Source organism: Lepus europaeus, chromosome 1 (genome assembly GCF_033115175.1).
Source record: "Lepus europaeus isolate LE1 chromosome 1, mLepTim1.pri, whole genome shotgun sequence".
NCBI lineage: Eukaryota > Metazoa > Chordata > Mammalia > Lagomorpha > Leporidae > Lepus > Lepus europaeus.
The window spans coordinates 64705807-64733171 of record NC_084827.1 but is presented as its reverse complement, the minus strand read 5'-3'; positions in this window follow the sequence as shown (position 1 = coordinate 64733171).

The following is a 27365-nucleotide window of genomic DNA, read 5'->3' as shown; positions in this document are numbered from 1 at the left end:
TGGAAGGTGCCGGGAGCCAGCTACAGAATGGAGATGGGTGGGCTTGTAAGGGAATGGGGTCCAGTTCTTCCTGCTGTTTCTCCTTTCTTCTCCTAGACATAGGGTTTCCTGAGTGTGACACAGGAAGGGTGGGTAATAAATATTACACAGTAGGGTAAAGCTACCGGGGTGTGGGCAAGACTTTGTAGTGGGAAATTGTGGGGCTGCTTCCCGGACGGTGACCCCCTTTCCTCAGATGCTCTGTTTTCTCTGGGCCCCTCTCACCCACCTAGGCTGATTCTACCATCCTACCTAACAGCTGGAGCAGGTCCTGCACACCTGGCCCCAGGAGCACAGCGCAGCTGGTAGTGTCCAGCTCCCAAGAATGGCTGTCTCAGAGCAGCCGGAGCTCAGGGCCTCCCCGCCCCACTCTGCTGAGCTCACACCTTGCGGGGTTACCTGCCTCTGCCCCGGCTCGGCTCAGCACAGCACGTCCTAGGTGTGCAAATCTTAGCCCCACGCTCTGCTTTCAGGGACTCCAACCCAAGGCAACTGGCTCAGCTTCCTCTTGCTGCTGTGACAAATGACCGTGAACTTGAAATGAAGCAACACTGCTCTCTGCTGTGACAGTGCTGGGGGCCCGAGGGCTGGAAGCAGCTTCCCTGGATGCCCGGGTCTCAGCGGAGCTGCTCCATTCTGGGGGACCAGGCAGGGGGACCCAAGCCCTCGCCTCTTGCAGAGTCTGGAGGCTGCCCTCACTCTGGGGCTTGGGCCATCCTCAAGGTGCACTACCTCACCTCTGCTTCTGACCCCTCCTTTGCCCCTCCAATAAGGACCTGCAGTAACTCCAATATTGCACTGTGGTACCCCCCACAATCTGAATAATTGCCCCATCCGCAGATCTCTCACTTCATCCTATCTGCCCAGTGAGAGGTGACATCTCTGGTTCTGGGGGTTAGGACAGGGACATCCTTAGCGCCATTATGCAGCCGCCCCCCACAGCTGTTGTCAAAATCCTTCTTCCCAGGCTGCGATGGTCAGATCTCTCCTCTGACTGCCTTAACCGTGCGGGAGCCAAGAAGGGCAGAAGCTGCCTGGCCTGGGTGCAGGAGTCCAGGTGGGAGGCTGGGGGCTGGGCACACAGGTGCTCCCTGATCATCCTCTCTGAACACCCCCCCACACACACCCCTCCAGGACCCTCACTCTGTTTCCTTATCTTCTTGATCATGCAGTGCAGCCGACTTGGTTATTATTTGTTAAAAAGATGCTGAGGGTGGACTTCCTGTGCAAGGCTGTGTAAATGCTGAATGGAATGTGAATGAAAGGAGGGAAGGAAGCAATGCTGCACACCTCAGAGGAGAAGTCTGGGATCCAACCTCAGCTGAGCTGGACAAGAAGGCTCTGACCAGAAACTCCTGCTGCCGGTCATAAGGCTGCTTGCTCCATCTGTCTTCTTCTCCCTCCAGCTCGCTTTCTGGGGACGGTGCACATGGCTCCCACTCACATCAACTCCAGGGTGCTGCTGGAAGTGGGGTGTGTGTGGCCACCCACCTAGGAAGACAGAATTTTTTTTTTTTTAATGCTGAGAGAACGGGTCAGTGCTGTGGCACAGTAGGTTAAGCATCTGCTTGTGATGTTGGCATCCCACATAGGCACTGGTTCCAGTTCTGGCCACCTCGCTTCCAACTCAGCTCCCCTGATAATGACCTAGGAAAGCAGTGGAAGATGACCCAAGTGCTTGGGCCCCTACACCTGCGTGGGAGACCTGGAAGAAGCTCCTGGCTCTTGGCTTCGGATGGGCTGAGCTCCAGCTGTTGCAGCCATTTGGGGAGTGAACCAGTGGATGGAAGACCTCTCTCTCTGTCTCTACCTTTCTCTGTCTGTAACTCTGCCTCTCAAATAAATCAATAAATAAATCTTAAAAATAAGCTGAGAGGCAGTAGGGCACCTTGACCACATTGCTAGCTCCCCTGGCATCGTAAGCTTGCTAATGACAATGGGACCCATGGGAGCAAAGCTGCTCTGTGCACATGCTCTCTCAGACTTAAAATTCAATTCTGCCTTCTCCTGGGCTCACGGGAACCGACATTGCCATTTGTGTGTAATTTGTTTCTCAAAATTCTTCTATTTTAAGAAATTAAGTGGGAGGAGCCACGGGTGGAAAACAAAGAGAGGAGGAAGGGCTCAGAGAAAATGGGGACACTCCCCACAGCAGCTGGGGCTGGGGCGCTGGGAGGGAGGCTGAGTCGGGGGACAGCAGGTGCACACCCACTTCTTAGCTGAGATATCCTGGCCTGCCCGTGCTGAGTGGACGTATTGAGATTCAAGCCACGGTGTTTGTGGCTGCTTCTCCCCCACCTGCCCTGGGGAGGTATGCAAACCCGGGGCTCACCCAGGCATTCATGGTGCAGAGCCATTGGCCCTGACCTTGAGGCCAAGACTCTAGGAGGCTGCAGTGGCACAGCTCTTGCCACTGGAGCTGGGCTGAGTCACACCGGAGCCGTGGTTCTCCTGGGTGTGTGCTTGAGGTGTGTGGGTACATGTCAGCCGTGAGCCCACACACATGGCAGAGTCTTGGAAGGGATGGAGGGCTTGGAAGGAATGGTGGGTGTGGCCTCAGCGAGGGGGTCCAGACACCCCCTGGCAGGGGAAGCAGAAGCTGCCGATTCTTGCCAATGTCCCTGTTTTGCTCTGAAGAAAGATCCACTGATGCCAGTTCCCTAGATGCCCCGGTCTTAGAGGGGCTGCTCCATTCTGGGGGACCTGGCGGGAGGACCCCAGCTCTCGCCTCTTGCAGAGTCTGGAGGCTGCCCTCATTCTGGGGCTTGGGGCCATCCTCAAGGTGCACTGCCTCACCTCTGCTTCTGACCTCTCCTGCGCCCCTCCAATAAGGACCCAATAACTCCAATATTGCACTGTGGTGCCCCCACTATCCGAATAATTGCCCCATACCCATATCTCTCACTTCATTCCATCTGTCCAGTGCAAGGTAGAATAATTTCCATGCAAATGACTCATCCAGGGCACCTGTAGCGGGTGCCTACTTGTGGATGGGTGATGGCTCCTGACTGCAGGAGGAGATAGGGAGTGAACTCTGGGTAGTGTGGCTGGGCTACAGTGATGCCAGGGCCCCGAGCAGCCAGTGCAAAGGCCCGGGGGACAGAGGCTCTGGCTTGGCGGAGGGCAGTGAGGCAGCCAGACTGGGGAAGACCCTGGGAGCCCATTGGGCCTGGGAGGGGGGGACTTGCAGGTGACTGTAGGGGCTTTGGCTTCACTCTGGGTAAGGCAGCAGCCCAAGGGCACAGAGCTGGGAGGGCCCTGTGTGACCTGCTGGTGGAAACTCGGCTCTGGCAGCTGCTTTGGGGCAAGGATAGAAACACAGGAATGTGCTGGGCCCCAGGTATGTGGTAAGGGATGGGCGGGGCGCTGGGCTTCCCAGATGGAGTGGAGGAGGTGGAGGTGTGTGTAGAGCATGGTGTGGCAGAACGTGTGTGCGTCCTCACCACTAGCGCCTGTTGTGCAGAGAGTAGTGGGCCCCATGGGGCCTGGACCTCACCTGCTGGGGCTTCAGGAGCTCAGAGCTCCAACACCTGCTGGCCACAGAGTCTCATGGCCCATCTCAGGTCCTCTGTCCAGGCCTCTGCTGCCATAGGCCATGCCCTAGCCCATCCTGACTGCTCTGTTGCTGTAAGGGGGTCCCTCACGCTGTGCTGGGGACACTGAGGATGCTGGTTAGCCCGGCCCTCACGTTGTCATCTACGCTGAGCCTGTATTACCCTGGGGGTTTCTGTCTGGGACCCGGGCCTGCAGCTCCTGTGGGCTGTGGGCCAGAGGTCAGTTCTGCAGGTGAGAACCGATATCCATCCCCTGCCTGTCCTTGACTCTGCCCTGCCCTCTAGGTTGCCTCTCTTTATTCCGGGGCCCAGACTGGGCTCTGTGTGACTGCAGGAGCTCAGAGCAGGGATTCCCATGTGGGTACAGGGGCCCCAGCAGTTGGGCCATCTTCCACTACTTTCCTGGGTGCACCAGTAGGGAGCTGGATCAGATGTGGAGCAACCAGGCCTTGAACTTGCACTCATATGGGATGCCGGTGCCACAGATGGTGGCCCAACCCACAATGCCACAATGCTGACCCCCACAGTTGCTGTTTAAATTGCTATTGTGTCGTCATTAATTCTGCATCCTGTGTCTGTTACACCTGCCAAGGTTTCTACAGCTTGTCAGCTGTTCTCTCAAAGCCCGCTTGCCTCCTCTCTGCCTCACTCCCCACTAGGGCTGACCCTCATCCTCTGTGCCTTCCTGGGACCATCTTACCTTTCTCTCAGGCTGGACCCAGTGCCACCCAATCCTGTGTCTTCGGAGTTCCCGATTTCACTCCCACTTTATTGGACTCTGTTAACAAAGTCTTCCTAAAAAAGTGAACTTCAGAGTGAGTTGTTCTAGTCCTTGTGTTTCCAACAAGGTATTCATTTTACCCACACATGTTCTCAGAGCTGGGCAAGGTTGGTTAGGCATGGTGCACCTGCAGAAAACACTTCTGCTCAGATCCTGGGCATTGCCAGTTGCCCTGGGACCCTGGGCTGCTAACAGGCCCTGGTACTTACGTCTTTGCAGGGTGGTCTTTTTTCTGAAGCAATCACACCCTCCTGTGACTCCAGGAAATTCTCTGTGTTGCTTTTTGGGTTTGTTTTCCTCCGTCCGATTTGTTTTATCTTCCTTTTCTGAACTTTTATGTATTTGTCAGTTGTCAGAACTTCTAGATCAATGCTTGTTTTAAATCTTCTTTTCTTTCTATTGAATGGTTATTTTGGTGTTGTGTGTTTAACATTTGAGAGCGTTTTTTTTTACTCTCTGATGTTTTTATGGCGGCCTATTTTTTGAGTGTCTTCCTTATCTTCTTAAATCTGCCAATAGCACTCATTGGATGCCTCTCTTTTAAAAGTTATTTGTAGAGATCTGTTTACTAGATTATAGATTTTTTCATGGAGGTTGTCCATTTTTTCCCTTTATTTATTTTTTTGGAGGAAGTAATAAATGAAAATTACAGGAAGCTGTTGTTTTGGACTCAAGTCTTGTGCCCAGCCACTGCAGATCAGTACAAAAACTCAAATGGAGTCACTTATGCTCAAATCTCACACCACTGGGTCAAAAACCAAGCAGTTCCTGTGCGCTTCCCAGAAACCAGGCTTAGAGAAAGAGGCCAGTTCTGGTTGACAAGATAATCAAGTCCCCTCTGCCTCAGCCCTTAGACTGGAGTATTTCCTGGTGTTCTGTCTCTCTGTCCCTACCTTCCCAGGAGAGTAACTCTGAAATGACCAACCCACTTTTTGTTCTTTGTTTCTGCTTTCTTTAACCCTTCTCTGTCTGGGAGACCCACCTGTAAACCCAGTGTTGTCTGCGTTTAGAATTGCAACTCTGGCATCCAGCATCGGAGGGCTGGTTCAAGTCCCGGCTGGTCCAGTTTCAATCCAGCTCCCTGCTAACACACTTGGGAAGGCAGTAGATGATGGCCCAAGTGCTTGGTCCCTGCCACCCCACATGTGAGACTCAAATGGAGCTCCACGCTCCTGGCTTCAGCCTGGCCCAGCTCTGCTGTTGAGCCATTTGGGAAGTGAACCAATGGGTAGATCTTTCTCTCTCATTCTTTCTCCCTCTCTGCCACTCTGCTTTTCAAATAAAGAAATGGGTAAGTAAATCATTTGAAAAAGCCAACTGAGATTAAACTACTCTTGCTGTAATTCTTGGCCGGTGCCGTGACTCACTTGGCTAATCCTTGGCTTGCGGTGCCGGCACACCGGGTTCTAGTCCCTGTTGGGGTGCCGGATTCAGTCCCAGTTGCTCCTCTTCCAGTCCAGCTCTCTGCTGTGGCCTGGGAGTGCAGTGGAGGATGGCCAAGTGCTTGGCCCCTGCACCCGCATGGGAGACCAGGAGAAGCACCTGGCTCCTGGCTTCGGATCGGCGCAGCGTGCCAGTCATAGTGGCAATTTGGGGCGGGGGGTGAACCAACAGATGGAAGACCTTTCTGTCTCCCTCTCTCTCACTGTCTAACTCTGCTGTCAAAACGAAACAAAACAAAACTACTTGCTGTAATTCTGTCCTTGACAAATCACTGTCGTGATGCGTTGGGACAGCTGCAAAACCCAGAAATGAGAAAAAAGACTTCTGTGGAAGAGGCGGTCAGGGCTGGAGGGACCAGGAACCAGAGATCCCCCAGAGTTTCTCAGCGTGTGAATGTCTTCCTTCTGCGAGGGGATGCTGCTGATGTAATTAGTTAAGGTGATCTGGACGTGGGAGATTATCCTGGGTTAGTCAGGTGGGCTTGATAAGGGCGGGCAGGGAATCAGAGAGGGGTATGGCGCTAGGGAGTTCCAACACCCAAGCCTAGTGCACTGCCCCAATCCCACCGCCTTCCACACTGTTCAACCTGGCTGAAGATTTGGCACACACACTCCTTATCTTGCAGCTCAGCCTCACTTTCCGTCCTGCTCGGACATTACGACACCTGCCTAGAGTTGGGTACTGCACTGTGCCCTGCAGCCCCACTCAGGCTTTGCTTCTCTGGCATCTTCAGTCAGGCCCTGCCTTGAGCACCACCCCTACCCTCTGAAAGGAATGCCCCAGCCTGGAGAGGGCCAACTCTGTCTCTTGAGGTCGCCACATGCGGTCTGAGTATGTGCTATCTTTCTGCCTTTCAATAAATCCTGCTTTTCTCCTCACTCTGTCTACATCTCCTGCTTGTATTCTTACTCCCGGGAAGACAAGAACCTGGACTAAGTCTAGCTGGGGGGGTCTCTCTGAGCCCATCTGGTGCACCTGATCCACCACAACAAATTTGGGGCCCCTCATCTTTACAATGGGCTCATTCTAATCACACGAATCTACACACACACTGGAAAAGGAAGACACTAGAGGAAGTCAGAGAAAGTGACTTGAGGACTCTGTATGCCACTGCTGCTGAAGGTAGGGGGGCAGAGGGCTCTGGGCCAGCTTCTAGAAGCTTACTGCCAGCAAGAACATGGGGACCCCAGTCCTACAACTACAGGAGCCTCCAGTGAGGGGCCAGCCCTGCCAATGCCTTGGTTTCAGTCCCTTGAGATTAGGTTGGGTTTTTGAGCTCTAGGGTTGCTAAGTTCCTGACTTTGTGTTGGCCTAAGCACGAGGGCTGTGGTGATCTGTCACTGCAGTGTGCAGGCAGGGTCCACTCTGCAGGCCAGGGTTGTCTGAACCTTCCCGTTGCTCCCCAGGTTTTCAGGGCTGGCTCTTTCCTGGCTCCTGGGAGACGTTTTGTGTGAGAAGAAGGTCCGTGCCTCGGGAGGATGCGGGCCTCCCTGGAGCGTCTGTGCCAGCAGAGAGATCTGTGGCCACTGCAGTGCTCCAGGGCTGCTGTAACGGTGTCTAGAGGAGGGGCCGCAACAGCAGACTGATTTTCTCCGCGGTTCTGGGGATGGAGGTCTGAGTGCACAGGTGGGTGGCTTGGTTGGTTCCTCCCAAGGCCTCTCTCCTTTGCTTACAGGTGGCCGTCTTCTCCCCTGTGTCCTCATCCCCAAATGTCCACCCTCCCATTTGCATGGTTGGCATCCTAATTGGATGCCTAATTGGAGCCACCAGATGTAGGATTAGGGCCCACCCTCAGCACCCCACTGTGTCTGAATTACTTTTGTTTTTATAAGTAAGTATTTTGACAATGGTATGCAATATACTTTTTAAAAAAAGATTTATTTATTTATTTGAAAGTCAGAGTTACACACAGAAAGAGATCAGAGAGAGAGAGAGAGAGAGAGAGAGAGAGAGATGTTTACTCCCCAGTTGGCTGCAACAGCCGGAGCTGTGCCAACCTGAAGCCAGGAGCCAGGAGCTTCCTCTGGGTCTCCCTTGGGGGTTCAGGAGCCGAAGGACTTGAACCATCTTCTACTGCTTTCCCAGGCCACAACAGAGAGCTGGATCAGAAGTGGAGCAGCTGGGACTCGAATGGGATGCTGGCACTGTAGGCGGTGGCTTTACCCGCTATGCCACAGCGCCGGCCCCTGAATTACCTCTTTAAAGGAGCTGTCAGCAAACTTAGTCCCGCTCCGAGGTGCAGGTGCTGGGCCTTCACTGTAGGAGAGCGGTGGGAGGAGGGGAGGTGCATCATTCAGTCTGCAGCTGTGGTCAATGCCTGGTCTTTCCTTTCTGCTCTGGGACCCCAAAGCCATGCTGGAAATCCTTTGACCTTTGAGGGGTTGGAGATAGCAGCTAAGGTCAGTCATGTGCAATCCCCATGTCTACGTGCCCGACCCTAAAACATGCTTGGATGGTGTCACTTCACACTGTAGCTGGGAGAATTAAGTGCCGTCTGTTGACTATCCCGGGAAGGGGCACTTGGATGCTTGTGCCTGCCTGGTCCGTCTTGGGCTTTGCCCTGGTCTGCCTGCCGTCAGTGTAGCAAACATACCTGTGAGTGTAGCTGGTGCCTCCCCCTGCGCGAGGGGTGGAGGGTGCTGCAGAAGACGAGCTGGGTGTCACGGCAGAGTGGAAGGCACCCCAGGGCCAGCAAAGTCCCTGCTCTGTGCTTTTAAGGAAATGTGTGCTCTAAGACTCTTAAATACAGCCCTGTGAGAGGCATCAGGACCCCCTACTTCCTGTGGCACTGGATGGCCAGAGGCATGATGGCTGTGGGCTTGTGCGGAAGAGAAGCAGGAGGAGTTGCCTGGAGCAGCAGCAGCCTGGATGTCCACATGTGCACTTTTCCTAGCTACAATGTGACTGCCTGTGTGCAGCGCCACCTTCCGTTTTCAATGGGGTTGGTCATGTGTGGGTTCTGTGCGACTCACCTGAGCTACTGTCTCCAGCCTCCCATAGGTAAAAATCTTCCATCTCGGCTCCTGCTCCCAGCAAACAAACAAAAACCGCAGGATTGCATCATTATAATGGGTTGCGTTGTGTCCCCCATCCTCAAATTCATATGTTGAAGTCCTAGCACCCAGTGTCTCTGGCTGTGAGTAGCTTTGAGGACATCCCCTTTAAGAAGGTGATTAAAGGGGCTGGTGCTGTGGTGTAGTAGGTTAAGAATCCACCTGTGGCACTGGCAATCCCTATGGATCCCGGCTGCTCCATTTCCAATGCAGCTCCCTGCTAATGGCCTGGGAAAGCAGGGGAAGATGGCCCAAGTCCTTGGGTCCCTGCACCCATGTGGGAGACCCAGAAGAAGCTCCTGGCTCCTGGCTTCAGATGGGCTCAGCTCAGGCTGTTGTGGCCATTTGGAGAGTGAACAAGCAGATGGAAGACCTTTCTCTCTGTCTCTACTTCTCAAATAAATAGATAATTTTTTTAAGAAGATGATTTAAGTAAAATGAGGTCATGGGGGCGGGCCTAGCTCTGCTGTCGTTCTAAGGAGAGGAGGTCAGGACACACTCACTCCGAGGGATGGCCAAGGGAGGACACAGCCAGAAGGTGGCCGTGTGTTAGCCAGGGAGAGAGGCCTCTGCAGGGACAGGCCCTGCTGGCGCTTTGTTCTCAGACCTCCAGGCCCTGAACTGTGGGAGACACCCCTGTGGTTTCAGCCATCAGCCTGTCGGATTTTGTTAATGGCAGCCCCAGCAGTGTGAGCGTGTGCAGCCCCAGATGTTTCTGCGGAATGAGAGCGTGTGCATCTGAAGACGCCAGCGGGGACAATGGCACAGCGCAGCCACCCTGCTGCTCCTGGCGGTGTGCCATCTGGACCTCCCAGCCCCGGTGGCTTGTTCTTCCTTCCTTTGTCTGGTCCGTGTGTGTGGTCTGCTTGGCCGTGCGGCCCCCAGGAGCTGTGGCTCTGACTTATATCCCTGATTGACTGGGGTTTCCCATGTGTCTGGCAGGCTGGATGTCCCCTCAGTCCATGGTACTTTGTTATGTCACCCAAAATGGATGAAGACATAGAGCCTGGCCTTGACCCTGCTGTCTTCCTTCCAGCCCTTCTCCCAGCTCACCCACCAACCACTGCCCCTAGGCAACTGGCCACGTGGGCCAAAGGCAGAAATCCCACGTGCTGCCCTCTTCCTGTTTTTTCTCAGCTGCTCTTCTTCCCCCACTGGGTCCCTGGTGCTTCAGACCAGGGACCAGCCCTCCACCTCTGCACCTGTGCCAGGGGCTCATGATCCCTTCCACTCCCACTGAGCATCGCATGGCCCCCATTGCTTTGTCTCCAACCTGTGGCAGGCCAGGAGCTCAGGCAGGACACAGCGGGGCCAGCCTGCTTCTGCTGTCTGGGGTTTCACCAGGAAGATGTCAAGGCTGGGGCTGGCATCATCGATAGGCTGGCCCCTCTCAGGCCTGGCCGTGGGTGCAGGCTGTCAGCCGGGTACCCTCCACGTGTGGCCTTTCCCAGTGGTCAGTTTGGGCTTCCTCACAGCATGGAAGCTTGGGTTCCAAGAGAAGCAGGTGGAGGTGGGATTGCCTTTATGACCCAACCTTGGAAGTGACCCAGGGTTGCTGCCTTGTAGCCAGAGATCTCAGATTCCAGGTGAGGGGACGTGTACCCCACCTTTTTGATGGAGGAGTACCAAGGCACGCTGGGAGAAGACTACATGGGGTGGGAGGGAGAGAGAGTGGTGTCACTGAAAACACAATTGACCACAACTCCCGTGGGTGGTGTAAGCTCACTTGTCCAAACACACTGCCCAAACTCATAGTCTCTGCCAGCGCCCCCTGGGGCACACAAACAAACCCACAGACCCAGTGCTAGGGCCCTGGAGCCAGCAGGCAACTGGGGGAGGCTGGCAGTAAGCAGCAGAGCCGAGTCCCTGTGTGGACCAGCATCTCTCTCTCCTTGGCCACAGCTAAAAATCCGTCTGCTCTAAAAGGCATTGGTTGGGAGCCTTCAGAATTGATGAAATAAGGACCTGACTTCAACACCTGCTCTCTCAGTCTCAGCTGGTGGACCAGCTTTTAACTGGGAGGCCCTCCCCAATTGGCCACAACAGCCAGAGCTGTGCCGATCTGAAGCCAGGAGCCAGAAGCTTCCTCCGGGTCTCCCACACAGGTGCAGGAGCCCGAGGACTTGGGTCATCTTCTACTGCTTTCCCAGGCCACAGCAGAGAGCTGGATGGGAAGTGGGTCAGCTGGACTTGAACCGGTGCCCATATGGGATGATGGCACTGCAGGTGGCAGCTTCACCCACTACACCACAGCGCCGGCCCCCTCGTCCGTATTTTGAACACATGATCATCAGTTGTTCTCTCCTGCTATTCCAGACCAAGCAGAAGGCAGAGAAGTGACACCGTGAATGAGACTTGATCGTGCCTTGGCCCCCGGGATGAGCTGTTAGGGAGACCCCCACCCCCAGCCATTGAGGCCACAGCTCACTCAGGTCTGCCCTGCCCAGCTCCATGCTGACCTGGTTGCTGAGTGGCCTTGGGGGGAGCAGATGGGCCCCAGGAGGTGGGGAGGCTGTGACCCTCGATCAGGAGGGGAGGAGCTGGAGAGGTGAGTGGTGCCCGGTGGAGGCTGCTGTGGGGACACCTGGCCCGGGGCTGCACATGAACCTGGGGACCTTTGCTCAAAATTTCAAGGGTTCTTGTTGTATATTTAGATGAGAATTCTAAATACCGGCTGCTTATAAATGAAACAGGCAACATGGTAATGTTTTTAGCATTTATTCAGTGAGAGAAATACACAGGAAATTGAGGGCTTTATTTAGGGAAGAAGGAAGTCTAGAAACTAAGTTGGGTCCATACCAGGCAGAAAGCAAAGCGTGCAGTTAGAAGCAGCCATAGGTAGCATAGCGTGGGCAGGAAAGCAGAGAGCAGAGGCCAGGAGGCCAGGCACCTGGAGGCACGGGGACAACAACAAGGGGAGGGCCCACCAGCTCCAGGCCTTTTATTCACTTCCAAGGGGGCGTGGTTACATAGTCTGATTGGCAGGTGGGCCATACAGGTGAGGTCAGGTAGGGGTGTGAGATAAGAAAGGGGGCAGGGCCAAGTGTGGTCTCCAGCCTATGTCTCACAGGGCAGTACCAAGGCTTGGATTTGCACAGCTGGACTGTGGTTTCTGCTTACTTCCTGCTGCAGCCACATGGGTGACCCCTGAATAAGGCAGTACACACAGCGTGAGCCACACTTCCTCACTACTTTTTGTACCATGGATCCTTGGCCATTTTGGGGAAGTCTTTGGGCCTCTTCTCAAATAGTGGATTTTTTTTTTAAGATTTATTTATTTACTTGGAAGTTACAGAGAGGCAGAGAGAGAGAGAGGTCTTCCATCTGCTTGTTCACTCCCCAGATGGCCGCAAGAGCTGGAGCTGTGCCTATCTGAAGCCAGGAGCCAGGAGCTTCCTCTGGGTTTCCCACGCAGGTGCAGGGGACCAAGGACTTGGGCCATCTTCTACTGCTTTCCCAGGCCATAGCAGAGAGCTGGATCAGAAGTGGAGCAGCTGGGACTTGAACTGGCGTCCATATGGGATGCCGACACTGCAGACGGCGGCTTTACCCACTACGCCACAGCATCGGCCCCAAAATAGTGGATTTTCAATGCAACAAAATACAATCCAAAGGAATATAAAAAATGGTGCCTTATTGATCAGTTGTTGGAAGGGCCAAGGTGGGTCTCTGTGGGATCTGAGTTGCTTCATCAACAAACCCTACAGAGCCAGCTCCAGCACTGCTGGGTTCTGGGCATGACCCTAGTTCCATAGCAGCGATGAGAGTGGGTGAGACTTCAGGAAGCCAGGGTGCCTGCCCTGTGTGTGTATGGGGGTGGGGTGGGAAACGCACAGGCACCACCCATCTTTCTGGGGCCCCTGGCTCAAATTCATCTAGGAAGGCAGTGCTGCCCACTCCCGCTCCCCCCCACCTCTGAGCCTGGGCAGGGGCCCCAGGACAGGGGCCTCGGAACTCCTCCCCAGGGGCTGGCTTGCCTCGGGCTCAGATTGCGCTGACATTTGGGGCTTGGGTTGCAGCCCCGTTTTCTACCGCTTTCTCTTCATTTGCACAGAAACTTGAGCGCCTCAGCGGTCTGATTGCATCATTAATCATTGTGTGGCTCCCAGAGCTTGTGTGCCCGGATGGAAAATCTGCTCTTTGTTTCTTTTTTTTTTCCTCTTTGGATTTTCCCTCTCTGCCTCTGAAGGAGGATTAGACAAGTCCGGGCTTCTGTGCTCTGCATGGGGCTGGCTGTGGGGAGCGGGACCTCACCCCTCCCCAGGCTCCCCCTCCCCCCACACCCACCCCTCCCTGGCTGCCATCCCTGTACCCTCTCTCCCCAGTGGAACCGGCAGTGGTTTGGTCAATGTGATCCCCACTGAGGTCCAAGGGTGGGGTGGTGGCATGAGCATGTGTACACACACACACACACACACACACAGTTTCATCATTCCTTAAGAACCAGTTGGCTGACTGCAAAAGTGCTAATTAATCGAGGCAAAACTCACTCACCAGGGAAAATGACACAAGGGAGATGAACGGTTTTGTGCAAGAAAATGTCAGAATTGCACTGCCTGTGTTTTCCACTCCCCTCCACCCCCCACCCCATTTCCTTTTCCACTGAAAACTGCAGAGCTGTGGAGCCTAGGGCCCTGGATTTGAAGGATTTCTATAGTCTGGCTCCTCAGTGTGTTGTCTCCTGGCCTTCATGGTGGTCCTGTCCTGATGGGCAGGTTGTTCACTGCACAAGGAGTTGGCCCAGACTAACATCCAGCTCTTGTTCCTGGCTAGGGTGGATCTTACCTCCTTGTCCTTTAGCTGAGACCTGACCTCTGCGCGGCAGGGCGGATCCTGCTCACAGCCCCTCCCCTGCTGCCCCTGGGGAGCTCTGCACTGGGGGGTTCCAGGCAAGCTGAGCCTTCTGCTCCACAGAGGGCGCTAGACTTGGATCACTTTCTGGGTACTCACCCCCAGCCCCAGGGCAGAGTGGAGACACAGACCCTTGTCTTCTGGTCAGTGGAGACTGTCCCTCTCCCACAGGTCTGGCCTGGCGCCAAGACCCCCAAGGAAGCAGCCCCCTGTCGGGCCCTGGGACCCTCGTCTGGGTTTGTACTGAACAGGAGCACACCATGGGGCTGATTGGTTGGAGTGGAATGCTGAGGCCCCCAGACTGCCTCTCTCCCCCCCTCCCTCTCCCTCTCTTCTCCCTCTCCCCTCCCCCCCCCCCTCCCCCTTTCTGGGCCGGAAGCCTCTGTCTTGACTGAGTCCATGCACCATCGCCCAGGGCAGCAGACTGGCAGCCTCCTTCTCATCTTCATATTTGCAGAGGCTGAGACAGAAGAGCAGTTGCACCTGCAGGTTCGTGCCGGTCTCGTCGCCAAATGCAGAGGGCGGTGGCAACTGTTAAAGGCGGTTTCCTTTTAGATGCCGGCATTCCCTGCAGTGAGGACCTGGACGGAGGAGGTCATATTCTGGGGCAGAGGTAGAGAAGAATCAACACGTTTCAGACAGGGCCTGCTTTTGTCCCCAGCTCTTGGTGACCAAGAGAGGGAGCCTGGCACAACTCCGAGGTGCCTGCCCTGTTTCTTCACACAGGAGAACAAGAAATGAATCTCAGACGGCTCTCCTTCCTCTGGGTGGTTTGGGAGGCGGGTTTGTCTTGTCCTTGGTGAGCAGCCTTGCCCAGCTCTGGATGGCATTAGCTGGCACTTGGGCTTGATGACTTGAATCCAGGTTGCGGCCAGGTCATCGGGCACCTGCTGTGTATACTAAGCTCTGGGGCTGTCCGCTGATTGATTGCTTGGAGGCAGGGAGCAGGTAGACGGAGGTGGTACTTCTCTGCCCCAGGGTGTGCCTCACCAGGGTCTGATCCCCCCCCACACTCCCTCCTGCACCCCGGCAGATGCCTCATTCACTCCTGACCCCTGAGTCCTAAGCTCCCCTAGGGAGTGGTTCAGGACAGCCACAGCGGAGCAGTTGTCATGATCTGTTCAGGTGACTTCCCCCGGCACAGCAATTCGGTTCTTGCATGGGTCCACGTGGGAAGCTGGCAGCAGTGGGGAAGCCACCATCCGTGCCAGGAGGCGCTGCTCATCCCCGACCATCCTGAGCCATCCAGGCCTGCACTCCTGCCGCAGGGAGGGTCAGCAGTGATTCGCCAGCTGGGGCTGGACTCGCCCGGAGACCACGCACAGAAGCCCAAGAAGGCAGGGCTTCCCACCACTGGGGTTTCACGTGGCCGGCGGCATGGAGGATTTGTCCAGCCACAGTCCCGTTTCTTCCTGATTGGGTCCCACCTGCCAGCAGTTCAAGGGGGAGAGCTGTGGTCCCCAGCTGTCAATGGGCAGTGTCCAGGCACACTGTGAGGGAGCAGGTGGAGTGGGAGATGCTGTCTTTCCTCTCTGCCAGCCCACAGTGGATCAGCAAGCCCCTTCTACTGCAACCAACTCCCCCAGCACCAGGCCTCTCCCGGTGCAGCTGGAGACGCTGGAGGAAGCACGCGATGCCTGCCTGACCTCACTGTAGAGCTGAGATCCAGCGAATCCACAGCATCTCCCGGCTTTCCCTGTGGCTCTCTGCCGCTGTCACCCCCAGCAAGGTCAGTGTGATCTCTCCAGGCTGAGCCCGCTGCAGGCTGGCCTGCCTGGGAACGGGCCTTCCAGATAACTCTGCAGCCATCCGCCAAGGGCTGCGTCTGCAGAAGGTGTGGGTGGTGGATCAGTGCACGGTTTCTTCCCCAGCCTCCCTGCCTCCATCGCTGTTCCCGAAGGCCTGGCTGCCTGCAGTCTGGTCCTTAGCATCTCCTGCCTCACCTGCTGGTCTCTCGTGTCCTTTATGTGCCGAGGGAGTGCGACCTGCTCAGTGTGGTCAGTCCTGCTTCTCCCCTCTTCCATCCCATCTCACCAATCAGAAGCGACTTCTGACATCCACTGTGCTCACCGAGGGTGCTCTGGATCTGACTTCGGGGTGTCTGAAGAACCCACAGTAGCTGCTCCTGAGACAGGCATTCTTGTCTGAGGCCCTTGTGAGCTCACTGGGATCCAGGGCTGCGGTTAGAACTTGGCTTCAGCATGCATCTAAATCGTATTGTGTCCTCTCCGGCGTTTTAAAGTGAGTTACAAGCCGTGTGAGATAGAGTGCTGTGTGGTAGCTCCAGTTTTACCTTCAGGTTCTGACAAGGGCTCCTAGGAGAGCACCTGTGTGTGTGTGTATCTGTGGCTGTGTGTGCATCTCAGCTGTGCGAGCGGTGCACACCCACTGCAAACCTGAGGACTTGGCACCTGAGCTGTCCACAGGGCTGGCCCAAGGGGACAGCAGCACTCCCAGCAGGAAGGAGGGAGGGGACCCAGGACGAGGTCAGGAAACAGTGGCAATGCTGTTCCTGCTGGGGCGAAGTGGAGAGGTCAGGAAACAGTGACAATGCTGTCACTGCTGGGGCGAAGTGGATTTCTTCCCGAGGGCCACTGCTCTCTTCCTGCACAGCTGAGCCCGTGGTGACAGCGTGACTCTCCCGTGCAGGGAGGGCTGGGCACCACACTCGGTCCAACGCTTCAGTGACAACACCTGAAAAATTAGGGGATTGGACTTGGTCCCCCCCGCCCCCTGCACCCTGCCCTGGCTGTGCCATTCACAGGAACACATGGTGGGTTGCGACTGTTGCGGGGGCGTTAGAAGATCTGTGTGTGGTGGGAAAACAGGCTTCAAACCCAAGACGGCAAGTGGAGCTCTGTGTGTGCGATGTGCATGAGGGCTGCGAGGAGCACCCCTCCCCTCTGCTCGGCATCTGAGCCACTCGCCTCTTTCTCTGGGAACCTGCTCGCCTCCTGCTTTTCCAGTGAATACATTTGCAACGCTAATGTTGGGTTCCCCCGGATCTGCTTGGTTCATTAAACAAAATGATTTACTCTGATGGGGACCGTTGGCTGGTCCTGCAGGGACAAGTCAGATAAAGGGGGCCTCTCCCCTGGCAATCGCCTCCTGCAGAGCCCCCGCCCCATCCCCCACACCACCCCCAGATTGATGGTGCCGTAATGGAGACACTGATGAAATAATTCACCTTTGCAGCCTTGATTTAGTAACGCCCACGTGGCTGTGACAAACGGCTGGTGTGTCATTTTGGTTAACAGAATCTACGCCCCCTCCCCCCTCCCCGAACGCAATATATTTCATAACTTCATAGAATTTAATAGAGGCCGGTGTGAATTTCTTTGAGACCTAGTGCACCATAACTCAGCTGGTGTTTTACAGCTAAACTCTGGAAACGAGCGAATGTCACAGCAGAGCTACCGGTTTCCAAGTATCAGCTATGTTGAGCCGCTGGGGACAGAGGAGTTTGCTGTTTTCAGGGTGGGAGGATGAACCTGGGCCACCCGTGAAGCCTCACTAGGAGGCGACAGGGCCAGCACCCTGCCTGTTCCTTTGGGGCTCTGTCCTCAGGGAAGACTGATTGTCAACTCCTGGTCAGCTGGCATGCAGATCAACCGGAGCCTCTCCCAAGGACACTCCTTGTGGGCAGGGATGGTCTATTTTCACCTTTCTTTCCGGTCCCTGGCCCCTGGGACCAGGGGATGCTGGTGGAAGCTTTGTGGCTTGCTGCATCCTGCAGGTTGCAGAACGGGAGCGCCCGTCTGAGAGTTGCCAGGGACAAGAGTTGTAAAAGGAGTCTGGTGGGCGTGGCTATAGCCTGGTGGGGACCATGGCAGAGGCAGAGAGGCAAGCAGCTCTGTAGGACTAAGGTCCAGATGCAGGTCTCCGGGCATCCTGGAGGAGGAGAAGGGCTGTCTGGTGCTTGGATGCTGGGTTCTGCCTTAGATGTGTCTCCTTTCGTCACCTGCATTTCCTGCAGCCTGTCTCAACGCCTTTGCCTGTCTTCTCATCCTGCCTGATTAGATAGGCAGATTTTCCCAAAATATTGATTAAGTCTAATTATGTTTGTTAACCATTTGTTTATTTGAAAGGGAAGGGAAGGTTGGGGGGGGGGGGAGAGAGAGAGAGAGAGAGAGAGAGAGAGAGAGAGAGAGAGAGAAAGAGAGAGAGAAATCTCCTATCTGCTGATTCACTCCCCAAATCCCTGCAAATGCTGGGGCTGGACCAGGCTGAAGCCTGGGGCTCAATCCAGGTGTCCTCTGTGGGTGGCAAGGACTTAATTGCCTGAGCCGTCACCTGCTGCCCCCCAGGAAACTGGAATCCAGAGCGAAGCCAGCACTGGAACCCAGACACTCCGAAGTGCGCTGCGAAGTGCCCCAAGCAGTTCTTCACCGCGATGCCAAATGCCCGCTTTTCGGCTTTAGTTCTGTGATTTGGATTGTGACAAGGGCTAGCACATGGCTGTTCCTTCCCGAGTGCTTAATAAATAATAATAATTATCTTAATCATAGGCTTCTGCTTGCTGACAGGGTCTGCCTCCCTCCCTCCCACGTGCCGCCGGCTCCTTCTCACCCAGCCTCTTTCCACTACGTCCGCCTTCTTCCTTCACGGCTTGGTGGCCATGATCCAAATGGTCTCAGACCTCACCCACCTCCCCAGGGTGATTCCCCTCCCCGGCCAAGGACGGAATCAGCGTCCTGTCCTAGGGCTCATGCTCTTGCGTTTGTAGCGTTTGTGGGTAAGCCAGAAGAATCAGATTTGCCTACTGTGGAGTTTGAGGGAGACCGTGGCTTCTGGTATGCTCAGGGCACTGAGCGGGCACCAGCCCCGGAGATGAATGGGACCCATCGTTGTCCCTGAGGGGCCCTAGGCGGGGCAGGTCAAGCAGTGATGGTCAGGGCTGCTGTCCTGATTGGAAGAGGACCGAGCGTGTGCACTCCACGAGTGCTCTGTGGATGCTGCCCAATGGCTGGGGAGCTGTGTCTTGTTCCTCCTCTCCAGAGTGGAAGCTCTCTTCTTGGATCTGACAATGGGAGGTGAGTGTCCAGGGTTTGTTGGACTGTCTGTCATTTGATTTGTAATTATTTTGGAACCTGAGCAGGTGAAGTCTTAATGGAAATAAGTGTAAGGCTTCTAAAACGTATTTTTCTTTTCTTAAGATTATATTTATTTATTTGAGAGGTAGGATTACAAAGTGAGAGGGAAAGACAGAGAAAAAGGTCTTCTATGTACTGGTTTACTCCCCACAATGGCCGCAATAGCCAGAGCTGGGCTGATCCAAAGCCAGGAGCCAGGAGCCTCCTCCAGGTCTCCCATATGGGTGCAGGGGCCAAAGCACTTGGGCCATCTTCTACTGCTTTCCCAGGCTACAGCAGAGAGCTGGATCAGAAGTGGAGCAGCCGGGACTAGAACCGGTGCCCATATGGGATGCTGGCACTGCAGGTGGAAGATTAACCTCATGAACCACAGCCCTGGCCTTAAAATGTTTTTTTTTTGTTTGTTTGTTTACAAAATTTTAAAAATCATTTTGCCACATTCACTCCACATGTATACCATTAAATATATACACATATATACTATATTTTTCTTAAAATCAGAGGCATTACTTTCACAGAGAGGGATTTGTGTTTCTAAAAATTTGACTCTTGTTGGAGAAATCTTGCAATTGTTGCAAATTATGTAAGAAACTCTTCATGTATTCCTTTAAAAGTGTTTATGAGAGGCTGGGAGTGATGGTTCCTTCTATGTGTCCACTTGCCTGGGCTATGGGGTGCCCAGGGATTCGGTTGGGTGTGTTGGGTGAGATGGACATTCCTATAGATGGACTGAGCAAAGCAGATGCCCTCACTAATGTGAGTAGGCCTCATCCAACCACTCGGAGACGCCTTTAGAACAAAAGACCGACTCGCCCCTCAGTCAGATAACTCTCTCCCCAGAGGGTTTTCAGTCTGAGCCGGTGACTCTGCCTGTTTCACAGCACCTTCTGGTCTTCAGGTTTGAATTAGGTGGCAGTCTTGCAGATTTTGCACTTGCCGGACGCCATAGTTGTTTGAAACAATTCCTGACAGTAGTAATCCCTATCTATCTGTATTATCAATTATCTATCTATCTATCTATCTATCATCTACATATCTCTCATATCCAGCTACCTATTGTATCTATCATCTATATACACATATCTACCTATGTCTATCATATTCATCTATCATCTATATACCTATCATTTCTATCTACCTATCATCTATATCTATGACATCTATCAATGTATCTATCATATCTGTCTATACCTATCTGTCAGATCTATCATATCCATCATCTATAGGTCTATCATACTTCTCTATATCTATATATCATCTATCTATATGTAATATCTATCTATCATATCTCTATCTATCTATCTATCTATCACCTCTCTCGTGTTCCCATCTGTCGGTCCTTCCCCCTGTTGCTCTATGTCTCTGAAGGGCTGTGACTACTGTATAGCATGATGTTCTAGAAAGAGCCTTGGCTCAAGTGAGAGCCCCCACTCCACTCGTCAGCCCTTGAGACCCCGGGCAAGTCCCGGAACCCCTCTCAGCTTTGATTTCACCGAGTGTCTTCTGTGCAGCAAGTCAGGGACACAAGGACTAATCAGACCCAGGCCTGCCCCTGGGGAAGGCACAGCCCTCTGCCTGTCTCTGCTCCCTTCTCCCAGCAGTGACAGTCACAAACACAACGCTGTGTTGATGCAGGGAGCCCCACAGGGAGGTGCTCCTGGACAGTGCGGCACCCTCCTTGCCGGGGTGCGGGTGGGGCTGCTACCTTCTGATTGGCTCTCCTTGACCTTGCCTTGCTCTGTACCCATTGCTTTCTCTGAGTCATTGACGCCCGTCCTTCAACCTTGAAGTCTGAGCACAGCATTCCTGTGCTTAAAGCCACCCGTGGCCTCTCCTTGGTCACTGAGATGCAATCAGAACCTGCAGAGAGGCCCGTGAGGCCCGGGGGACCCTGTAGACGCTTCTCTGTTTGAGGGACTGCCCGTGGGCAGGTGGCCCCTGCTCCCCAGCTTCCTTACAAAACCCAACGCTCACTTAAAAAAAACAAAACCTAGAATTCTGTTCGGTTTTGTATTTAGGAAATCGTGTGCTCCATGTTTGTGCAGATTCTGAATCATGGCCATGACACCCGTGGGCCTGCCGCCCAGCTTGGCCAGTGATTTGGCCAGCACCTGCCCGCCCCGCTGGCTGCTCCCACACCTGCTACCACCTTCAGCTTCAGTCGCACTCACTCCCTTGCAGGACTCTTCCCCACTCCTATCCGTCTTCTGAATCCCAGCGCTCCCCTGGCAAAGCCCAGTGCAGGTCAAATGTCCCATTCCCTAGTCTGAGAAAATTTGCTTCTGCCCCATGAGGGACCACTTTCCAGGCTGCCCAGGCTGTGCGCGTTCCCCTCTGCAGTCACCCTGCTCTGGCTGTTTGCAGGCCCTCTCCCTGGTCGGTCCTCCTACCACCTTCTCCGAAGCTGATGTCTTCCGTTGCTTCCTCTTTCTCCAAATAAAGGAACTGAGAACTGCCAAGTTTCTCATGATGCACCTGCCGGCCTCCTGCCCCTGAGCTCCATGGCTGGGCCTCTCTGTTCCTTTCCACTCTGCTCCCTAGACCCCACCCCCTCCTGCTTGGGCAAGGCCTGCCTCCCTTCTCTCCTACACCACCAAATTCTCCTTCTCATATGTAGGCAGAGTCACAGAGAAAGGAGAGAGGAGAGAGGAGGGAGGAGAGAGGAGAGAGAGAGAGAGAGAGAGGAGAGAGAGAGATTTCTGTCTACTGGTTCACTCCTGCAATATGGGCTAGGCCAAAGCAACCCCATGCAGGTCTCCCATGTGGGCTCAGAGGTGCAGGCATTTGGCCATCTGTCGCTGCTTTCCCAGGTGCATTAGCAGGGAGTCGGGTCAGAAGTGGAGCAGCTGAGACTCAGACTGGCACTCACACGGGATCCTGATGTCATGGGCAGTAGCTTAACCTGCTGCACCACAACACCAGCCCCTTCCTTACTATTGTAAAATCTCTGCTCTGTCTGTAGCTCTGCCCGTTTATCAGTCCTGATGCTATTGATACGTTCTCTTTTATTTCTATTCTCAAATATGCTTTCCAGAAAATTGCTTTTCCAAAGATTAAAAACTGGCTTTTAAAAAATATTGTTTCCTCATTATTTTCTATTACATAATCTCTATGCCTATTACTCTTACTTTCTTTCTTCCTCTTTGCCATTTTTCTAACATCTTTGATTGACATTTGGCTCCTTACATTGATAGCTATTATTAATTGTGTACAAATGGCAACATACTGAATGCATCCCCCCTCCACTTTTATTTTTAGAAGCCAGAGTTATTGAAGTATACTTTCCAAGCAGTGAAAATCATTTTTTTTTCCAAGCACACAATGTACTGAGCTTCGACAAGTTCATGGCCCTGGAGCCACCACCCTGGACAAGACTTGGAGCACTTCTGTCACCCACAAAGCTCCCTCATTGTCCTTTGGAACCCATGCCTACCCCTGCCCCCACCCGGCACCCGCTGATCAATTTTCCCCCTGAACTTTGCCTTTCCCAGGATGCCATATAAATGCAGACTGAGAGTGTCGTCATTTGGTGTCTGATTCCTCCATTTGCTGTACTGGTGACACTTGGCCATATTCTGGCGAGTCCAGTGGTTGATTCCTTTACACTGTGGGGAGTATTCCACGGGCGGCCTGCACCACCCATGTCCACTGCATCATCTCTGATGGGCATTTGTGTTCTCCTTCTGTCTGTTTGAGTATCATGTGGGCATTTTTTTTCCCCGTTATCTTGGGTAAATTCGCGGGAGTGGAACTGCTGTTGTCTGTTAAGTGTATGTTTAACTCTTTAAGTAGCCGTCAAACTCTCCCCAAGTGACGGTGCCATTTGGCATTCCCCCCAGTAGTGAAGTGCCAGTTCCTTTGCATTCTGGCCAGCATGTGGTATGGTCACTCTTTGACACTTTAGCCATTCTGCTGGGTGTCCATTGGTATTTCGTTGTCATTTTGTTTCATTTCTCTAATGACCAATGACATTGTGTGCTGTTGTGTACTCTGGACTTGTGTACTGTTCATATATCTTTTTTGGTAAAATGTCTGTTTAAATATTTTTGCCTGTTTGTAAAATGGCATTGTTAGTCTTACAGAGTGATAAATATTCTTTAAATATTCTAGAGAGGTCCTTTATCACACGCATGTTTTGAAAAGGTTTTCTCCCAGTGTGTGGTTTGATTTTTCATTTTCTAAAAACAGTCTTTCAAAATATGGAAGCTTTTAATTGGAAAAAATTTACTGATTTATTTGAGAGGCAGTGATACACACACACACACACACATTCAGAGAGATCCCACCCATTGGTTAACAACCCAAATGCCCACAATGGCTTGTGACTGGAGCCAAAGCCAGGAGCCTGGAACCTGATCCACATCCGTGTCTCTCACGTGGGTGGGAGGAGCCCAGTGACTTTTTTGAGCCATCACTGCCTCCCAGGGTTCGCATTAGCAGGAAGCTGAAGTCAGGAGTTGTTTTAAGCCACTAAGTTTGTGGCCATTTGGTACAGATGCCATAGGCAACTAGTAGGGTTTAATTCCCATTTAGACAGAATTTTGATTTTAATGGGAAAGAGACAGGCATTTCTGTGTGGTTGGGCAAGAACAGAGGGATTTGTGAATTCACAAGGAAGGAAGGCCATGGCCAATCCCCGGGAAGGCAGCCTTGTCCTGATGGCTGGGAGCCATCCTCAGAGCGCCCTGTGGCCAACTGCTACCACACTTTAGTAAATAATAAGATGAAACCCACACACTAGCTGCTGGGTGTAGGATGATGAATCATTCCTGAGCCAGCCTGGCTGCTCACACACAGCAGAGCCTTCGCAGTGTGGCTGCATGTTTGGGGTTAGGACAATAGGGCTCCAGTGGGGGAGGTTCCTTTGTCCTTAGTCCCACACCTGGGGCTCTAAGACCTTCCTGATCACAGTGGAAAAGCAGCTCTGGTGTGTCCTAGCCAGAGGCCCTTGTCAAGTCACCATGCCTCCCAGGCCTTAATTTCCTCCCAGGAAAGGAAGCTGGGGTGGTGGCAGCCGCTTACTCATGGGGCACGAGCATGTGTCAGTACCCAGATTACCTGATGCAGGCTGCAGATTTGTGGGCTTGTACCCAGCCTTCCCCCAGTCTCGGTGTAAGAACCACTATGATCCGGGCTTTAACACTCTGGTGTTAAACCCTCTGATGGCCAGAGCGGGTGGTGCTAGATTTGGCCAATGGCTCACCCTTGGCTCTCTACCCCTTTCCCCCACACTCATCCTCTTGGGACCAAGCTCCTAATGTCCCTAAGGGAGAGCAAGCCCCTGCACCTCACCTGTCTTCCTTAGCGCCAGATGTCCTTGCCTGCCCTTTAGGAGTAAATAGTTAGCCAAAGGAGTTCACCAAATTGAGGCAGTGGTGTGGCTGGCCCTGCAAGGTGCTAACCACCATCATTTGCTTCTCCAATAAATGAGTCCTTGAAGGCCAGTCTCATCCAGAGAGGTGTGTGTAGGGGAATTCCAGGTCTGGGGCATTTAACTCCCCACTACAACTGAAGCCCATCTGCCCACCATAAAAATCCTCTAAAGAGAATGCAACGCTGGCATCTCATATGGGTGCTGGTTCAAGTCCTGGCTGCTCCACTTCCAATCCAGCTCCCTGCTGATGCATCTGGGAAGGCAGTGGAGGATGAATTCACAAGGAAGGAAGGCCATGGCCAATCCCCGGGAGGCAGCCTTGTCCTGATGGCTGGGAGCCATCCTCAGAGCACCTGTGGCCAACTGCTACCAGTGCTTAGGCCCCTGCATCCGATGTGGGAAACACAGATGAGGCTTGGGGCTCCTGGCTCCTGACTTGAGTCAGGCCCAGCCCTGACAGTTGCTGCCATTTGGGGAGTGAACCAGGGAAAGGAAGATCTCTGTCTCTGTCTCTTCCTCTCTTTTATTTCTAACTCTGCCTTTCAGATAAATAAAATAAATCTTAAAAAAAAAAGAGCATGGCATTGCTGACCAATCAAAAGAAGTCCTGAGTACCACTGACCAACCAGGAACTTGAGGAACTTGATGATGAGCTGAACACGCACTTCTCAGCCGCAATGCAATTTCCCTCCCTCCCTCCCTCCCTCCCTCCCTCCCTCTCTCTCTCTTTCTCTCTTTCTTTTTAGATTTATATATTTTATTTGGAAGCCACAGTTACACACACACACACACACAGAGAGAGAGAGAGAGAGAGAGAGAGAGAGAGAGAGAGATCTTCCATCTGCTGGTTTACTACCAAGATGACCACAATGGCCGGAGTTGTGCTGATCTGAAGCCAGGAGCCAGGAGCTTCTTCCGGATCGCCCACTTGGGTGCAGGGGCCCAAGAACTTGGGTCATCTTCTACTGCTTTTCCAGGCCATAGCAGAGAGCTGGATTGGAAGTAGAGCAGCCTGCAATTGAACCGATGCCCATATGGGATGCCAGCACCACAGGTGCTGGCTTTACCCACTAAGCCACAGCACCGGCCCCAATACAATTTCAATCCATAAAAACCTTCCCACCTAACTCCTTAGGGCACCCAGGAATTAGGCAATAACTGCCCAGCTCCTTGCTCTCTGGCCAGCAATAAACACCTACTGTCTTCACCACCCCGATGTCAGTGATTGGCTTTCCATGGTTCCGTAAATGGACCCAGCTCAGAGTCATGGCCTCTACTGAAGTTTATAGACAGAACTACGCCCAGCATACACTGAAGCCCTAACCGCCGATGTGACTGTATTTGGAAATAGAGACTTTAAAGGGGGAATTAAGGTTAATGCAGTCCTAGGGTGGGATCCTAATCCACGCTGACTGGTGTCCTTATAAGAAGAGGAAGCGAAGCCGGCGCCGTGGCTCACTAGGCTAATCCTCCGCCTTGCGGCGTCCGCACACCGGGTTCTAGTCCCGGCTGGGGCACCGATCCTGTCCCGGTTGCCCCTGTTCCAGGCCAGCTCTCTGCTGTGGCCAGGGAGTGCAGTGGAGGATGGCCCAAGTGCTTGGGCCCTGCACCCCATGGGAGACCAGGATAAGTACCTGGCTCCTGCCATCGGATCAGCGTGGTGCGCCGGCCGCAGCGCGCCGGCCGCGGCGGCCGTTGGAGGGTGAACCAACGGCAAAGGAAGACCTTTCTCTCTGTCTCTCTCTCTCACTGTCCACTCTGCCTGTCAAAAATAAAAATTAAAAAAAAAAAAAAGAAGAAGAGGAAGAGGAAGCTCTGTGGAGTAGAGCTACCACCTGCTGTGCCGGCATCCCATATGGGCGCTGGTTCAAGTCTTGGGTGCTCCACTTCCCTCCTGGCTTCGGATTGGCGCAGCTCTGGCTCTGATGCAGCCAGTTGGGGAGTGAACCAGTGATGGAAGACTCTCTCTCTTTCTCCTTCTCTCTCTGTAACTCTGACTCTCAAATAAATTAATTAATTAAAAAAAAAAAAGAAGAGGAAGAGATACCAGGGAAAACCCCAGGCGAGGACACAGCAAGAAATGCCCATCTACAAGCCAGAGACACTACCAGACACCAACCCTGCTGGCACCTGCAGCTTGAGCTGCCAACATCCAAAATTGAAGGGAGTAAAAAAATCAATGTTCGTGGACTAAGCTGCCTGGTCTTTGGTTCTGTGATGGCACTCAAGGCTGAAAGGTTCTGCAGTAAGCCTGGACCCCAGGGGGACCCCAGGGGGACCCCAGGCCTGGACTTTCTCAAGGGGCAGGGAATTTAAATCCCCTGGGAACTTTCCAAGCCACAGATTGACAGATTTTTTTTCCCCCAGACTTGCTGAGATCCCTGGAGGAAGCCATGAAAGGTGTCCACGCTGGGTCAAAGGGACATGGCAAAGTCTGGTTTCAGAAGGAGCATCCTGGACAGAGTATGAACCTAACCCAGGGACAGGGATGACTGCCAGGAGCTCAGTTCCCCCTATCCAGGTCCATCTGGGTGTAGACCAAGCCAGAACTGGGGTTGTCATAGAGGGCATTGGTGGGAGGGGCTGTTCCGAGGGAGAGGCACTGAGCTTGGGCTACAACTTCACCTCTGCTGCTTAATTCTTGCAGGAACTTGTGCAATGTCCTAAATTTTACAAGTGACCTTGCTTGTAAAAAGAGGATTAAAATGTCTCTTTAATGCGATTGTCAGGAGCGTTGATTGAAGGAATATATTTATTTTATTTAAAAAATTTTAAATTTACTTCTTTTATTTATTGGACACACACACACACACACACGTCTCATCTGCTTATTCACTTCCCAAATGCCCTCAGTGGCCAGGGCTGGGCCAGGCTGAAGCTGGGAGCCAGGAACTCAATCCAGGTCTCCCATGTGGTGGCAGGGACCCAAGTACTACAGCCATCACCTGCTTCCCCCGGGGGGTGCTGGGAATGAAGTTGGAACTGAAACTCAGGCACTCTGATATGGGTTGTGGGCATCCCACACCACGCAGTATTTTACCGCTGAAATTGTTGTACTTGAGCGAGTGCTAACAGAGGAGCGCCATTGCCGGCAGTGGAGAGCAGGCTCATGCCCTAAAGAACTCTTGACCCCGAAGCCCAAAGCAACAGGGTTTCTAAAGGCAGAAACCACAAAAT